This window comes from Macrobrachium rosenbergii, chromosome 56, assembly GCF_040412425.1.
Source record: "Macrobrachium rosenbergii isolate ZJJX-2024 chromosome 56, ASM4041242v1, whole genome shotgun sequence".
In the NCBI taxonomy this organism is placed as follows: Eukaryota; Metazoa; Arthropoda; class Malacostraca; order Decapoda; family Palaemonidae; genus Macrobrachium; species Macrobrachium rosenbergii.
The window spans coordinates 48,000,654-48,006,653 of NC_089796.1; positions in this window are offsets into that span (position 1 = coordinate 48,000,654).

A 6,000-nucleotide genomic window follows, 5' to 3' on the forward strand; every position below is an offset into this window, starting at 1 on the left:
CAGTAACTCCTTACTCCCTTCGGTCTCTTCCTTTTAAGGCACGCAGCCAGGGGTAGGGGCCATGTGCAAGCATGAGTCACTGGCCAGGTGGGCAGCGATTCCGTTGTGCCTTCCCGGGTTTCCTGCGGAGGAAAGACAATTCGGGCTGCTTAATTTGCCTTTAGAAAGTCCAATTAAGAAGCTTAGTCAGGCTAAGCCTCTTATAAAAGGGAGAGGCAGTAAGCCTCCTCTCTTTGCCCTTTTTTATCCGTGTCATCTCAATATCTATTCCAGGTAAAAGAAGGACAGATCGTAATGTTGATAACGGGCTCTGATTTCTAGTCAAATACGATCGGCCATGCAGTTCTCAATAAACAAAGGGTAAATTAGGTGGGGAGGCGTGCTGTGCAGGCTTCTGGTTGCTTATAATATATATATATATATATATATATATATATATATATATATATATATATATATATATATATATATATATATATATATATATATATATGTATACATATATATGTGTACGTATATATATATGTATGCATGTATGTGTGTGTATATATATATATATATATATATATATATATATATATATATATATATTTATGATCAAACGAGCAAGGCGATTATTCACACGATGAAGCAGATTAAGGGCAGGAATACGATGGGATACGCATTTTGTTTTAATCCTACATTTCGTGACAACATCGCCACATCTTCGGGAATTTTCTACAAAATAAAATATAATATGTTAACATAAAATAAGAGCTGATTATAAGATCCAATAGTTGAAAAAAGCTAAAACAATTTTAATGGTAAAATTACAACTCACAGACTTAAATTACATGCACACTTGATTAAAGCTGAGACTAGAGGTACAAAAAAATTTATAAAAACGAAACGAACATTTAAACATCGCAGCAAAATTATATACAAATAAAAAGAACGCCAACACATACAATAAAAAGCAAAAATCATACACTCATGAAACTACAGCTGAAGACAGCAACTCCACACAACCAACCTTTCAGCATCAAAGATAAAAACACACTAAAAGTAAACAACGTCAAGAGCTACAAAGACTGACAGAAAATTTAGGCTAAAAACAACGGGACAGCAGAGGAATGGTTGTTTAGAGTCGGAACTCGTAATTTGATATTTAACGTTTCCAAAATCAGCAGTTCGTTGAGTTCCTTTGTTTGGCCAATAATTTTAAAACCTTCATATTTGATGGTACTTTTACATTTGATAATGTGATTCCGTATATAAGAAGTTCCTGAGTTAGATAGCTTACACCCAGTTCTATAACTAACGCCCCGATGAGAATCGGCCCTGACCCTGAGAAGACGCTGGGTAGATCCAATATATTTTCCCAGATTACATCTGGGACAAGTGTATTCATAAACGACGCCCGACGTCATCAAAGGGCAGAGCCGATCCTTAAACTTGAAGAGCGAGCCAATGGTCTTAGGATTCTTAGGTATAAGTTTTAGATTTATGGCTCCAAAATGTTTATGCACGGTCTTAGTCAAATCTCTTCGAAAATTGTCATTTAGTAGATACGGGAAACTGGCATAAAGAGGTAGCTTAGGGACCTTAAACCGTAAAGCATGTTCAGAAAACTTTTTGTTAAGAAGTTTATTTAAAATTTTATAGAAGATCTAAGAAGGAAAGCTGTTATTAGAGAAGTACTGAAGGAGAAAAGTCAGTTTCGTTGTGGAAGAGAGTCCAGCTAGAGGTAAGAGACAAAGCACGATAGAGCAAGGTACTGTATATATAGAGTTAAGTTTGAAACTGAGGAAACAGAAACTATAGAAGTTGGAACCGAGACCAGTAAATGTTTTCTTTCTAAAAATTGAGGTACAGAAACAGTCATTTTCCTTAGAGACCAAAATATCTAAGAAGGCTAATTTTGAATTTTGTTCTTTTTCCATTGTAAAATTAACATTATTATGGTAATTATTAGAAAAATCCAAGAACCGGTCTGCATCGAACTCGTGTTTGAATAAGATAAAAGTGTCGTCCACATAGCGTGAGTAAAACAGAGGGCGGAAGGCCGGGGGCATTCGTCCAAAATGCGCTCCTCCAGGGAGCACATGAAAATGTTCGCAAAGGTAGGACCAAGTGGAGACCCCATGGCCATGCCCTCAATTTGTTTAAAAAAGCTGTCCATTAAAAACAAATGCCGTGTCCAGCACGGCCAATTCTAAAAGGGCTTTAAAATTTGAATAACTCAAGTTAAAATAAACAAACTTAGGTTCGGGGAATAGTTTATCCAGAATAATGTTTATGGTCTGTTTCTCTTACAGACAGGTACGTTGATGACGTCGGGCGTCGTTTATGAATACACTTGTCCCAGATGTAATCTCGGAAAATATATATATTGGATCTACCCGGCGTCTTCTCAGGGTCAGGGCCGATTCTCATCGGAGCGTTAGTTATAGAACTGGGTGTAAGCTATCTAACTCAGAAACTTCTTATATACGGAATCACATTATCAAATGTAAAAGTACCATCAAATATGAAGATTTTAAAATTATTGGCCAAACAAAGGAACTCAACGAACTGCAGCTGATTTTGGAAACGTTAAATTTAATATCAAAACACGGTTCCGACTCTAAACAACCATTGCTCTGCTGCCCCGTTGTTTTTAGCCTAAATTTTTGTCAGTCTTTGTAGTTCTTGACGTTGTTTACTTTTAGTGTGTTTTTATCTTTGTTGCTGAAAGGTTGGTTGTGTGGAGGTGCTGTCTTCAGCTGTAGTTTCATGAGTGTATGATTTTTGCTTTTTATTGTATGTGTTGGTGTTCTTTCTATTTATATATAATTTTGCCGAGATGTTTAAATGTTCGTTTCGTTTTTATTAATTTTTTTGTACCTCTAGTCTCAATTTTAATAAAGTGTGCATGTAATTTAAGTCTGTGAGTTGTAATTTTACCAATAAATTGTTTTAGCTTTTTTCAACTATTGGATCTTATAATCAGCTCTTATTTTATGTTAACATATTATATTTTATTTTGTAGAAAATCCCCGAAGATGTGGCGATGTTGTCACGAGATGTAGGATTAAAACAAAATGCGTATCCCATCGTATTCCTGCCCTTAATCTGATTCATCTTGTGTATGTATATATATATATATATATATATATATATATATATATATATATATATATATATATATATATATATATATATATATATATATATATAGCAATATATATATTGCTAGACGTGAATGGGGGGCATCGAGTTCTTTGGCACAAGTAGGGAGAAGGTTGCATCTGACCATGCTTCCACACATAGCAATATCATTCAATCAATCAATTTCACAGGTAATTATTAAGAGAAAATCTCCAGATGACAGAATGTATTGACAATTCATTCAAGGTCGTGGAGGGCCACTAGGGTCCTGATACATTACAGCAATGGGTGATACTTGAATAAAAAACACTTGATAACAATTACTTTAAAAGAGGACAAAACAGAAGCAGAATGTGAGCCTGCACTACCGAAGGGGGACTGACGGGATACTTGGATTACTTTATGGGTGAGAGGGCCTTCTTGGCACTTGATGCAGCAAGATTCTACAAGAACACACCCATCTTAGCGGGCGCGATGGGAGCACACATCGGAGCAGAGTCGGTTCACAGCGTCAGGTTGGATTTGCAATGATACTGTAAGAGACCCATCCGTCGCACCGACACGTCGGCGGTCGCTTTTAAACGCGCGTGTGTGCGTTCATGCGTCATATCTTTGGAGGGTCGCAGACAAAGAGGGAACAAGGAACGCAACTTCTACCATAAAATATTTCCGTCTGTTTCTCCCTAATCATTGTTGTCTTGATATATGTACCATCACCACTACTTGCATTGCCATGCAAGCATTCTAATCATGTACTCATAATGTTCCACCGAATCTTCAGTATCAAACTGTTTGTGAAGACGCCAAACGTCTCGCCATTTCACATATATTATGCTACTGTATTGTATTCATTAATTAATCTGCCTCGAATCTCATACAATTGGCCATATGTAGAATTTCCTGGCCTTTCCACTGATATATGTTTTATCACTGTACGTTTATTGTCTCTCACAATCGCCATCTGTTTGTCTGCCGAAAAGACACATGTCCGGAAACATTACCTCTATTTTGTTCTGTCTGTGTGTAGACGCTACTTTTCCGCCCGCACAGGCCAATAACATCTTCGAAGATTCTGTACATTCATGCTAGCATACTAACTACCTGTGCCTACTACTCAATTCTTCTTTTTTTCCATCTGTTGGCCTTCTCCCACTAGCCAACACTCACTGCTATCATACTTTTATCCTCATCTGATGGGTACCTTAGGGTTCAAAGAGGTTGCAACCTTGCCTGTTAAAATTTCTTTTCACTTCAAAATCACCCCCACCAAAATCACTTTCATGCATCATAATAAAGTTTTCATCTAACCTACCCATCTCACAGACTCATCATCAACATAGAGTTACGGACTGCTCTAGGAGCAAGAGCCCGTGCTGGCACAAGGCCAGCTAAATCTAAAACAACAACAACATGTACATTCATTCAGTAAGGAACTACCAATAAACCAGTCAACACCCAGCCATTATGTCACTCAATCCCGTCCTTACAATACAGTCAAGAGGTTGCCTGATGAATGGATTTTTGGCACTGAGGAGGTTCTGCTGAAGGCAGGGGATTTCTCTCTCATAAATATTCACAAAACACAATAATAACACTTCATCAGTGCAAAAATAATAATCATCAAACAGGTCACTAATATCACTCCAGGTATGGACAGGAAGATATGATGAAAATTATTAATAGAAGAAGGAAAGGTGACCTGCAATCTCAACGTCTCACATTACCTTGTCCTCCAGGACATCTCCGTGGGCTATTGACGACGGACTATGGCACTTATGGGGGGGGGGAGGTGATGACTGGCGGACATTAGGTCAATAGTTAGGGAAAATCTGTCAGATTTTGTGACTTTGCCGCAAATGTGGAAAAAAATGTGAAACTTGGCATATATTTATATCTTGGATATAGAAACATTTATATCCTAAAGGGCAAAGGTCAAGGTCAACTAGAGTATAAAGGTCAAACTACAATAAACAGCCATAATCTAGTATTCAGAGGGCGTAGATATCTAAGTTTGGTTTTAAAATACTACAATGAATGCTAAAATGATAAAACATACCTCACAATCTATCTACAACCCTCTCTTGTTATAAAAATTATTTTGCGAAGGTCAATAAAAAAAGGTATTTACCAAGCGGGTGATCTTAAACATTCATGAACAAGTTTTTCTAATGATTGCATGAGAATTTTGTGTCATCCTCCTCCTCCTCCTCCTACATATCATCATGATCATCACCATCATCATCCTCATGATCATGATGATCATCATCATCGCCACCAACAAAATCTTCATCAATGTCTTCATCGTCATTCTTGTCCTCATCAGCAGCAATGTAACAACATTATTATTATTATTATTATTATTATTATTATTATTATTATTATTATTATTATTATTATTATTATTATTATCAATAATAATAGTAATAATAATAATGATAAAACTAATAACATTAATTTTGTAATATGTACACCAATCAGATTATGTTCATCTTTCAGGATATGAAATGAGGTCATGGATCCTGGAAGCTGTTTTTTGTGCAAGGGATCATCTCTAAAAAATTTAGTGTGTCCCCTAAATCGTGTGTCAGGTGGAGCTGCAAAGGCGTATGAAACAGTGCTATCACGACTGACTGAATTTGAAAAACTGGGAAGTCTGCCTAAAGAGATTCTGTGCAAGCCGAGTGAACTTACTGTAGAGGATTGCGTGTGAAATGAGGCCAGATGGCACAAGGGATGCTATGATAAAGTGTCAGTTAGGTCTCTTCAGAGAGCAAAAGCTAAAATCGTTCAGCAAACATCAAATCAATCAGAACAGCCATCATCAAAATCAAAAGACGCCACTGAACCTAAGCCCAGACTTTCAGAAAGGTG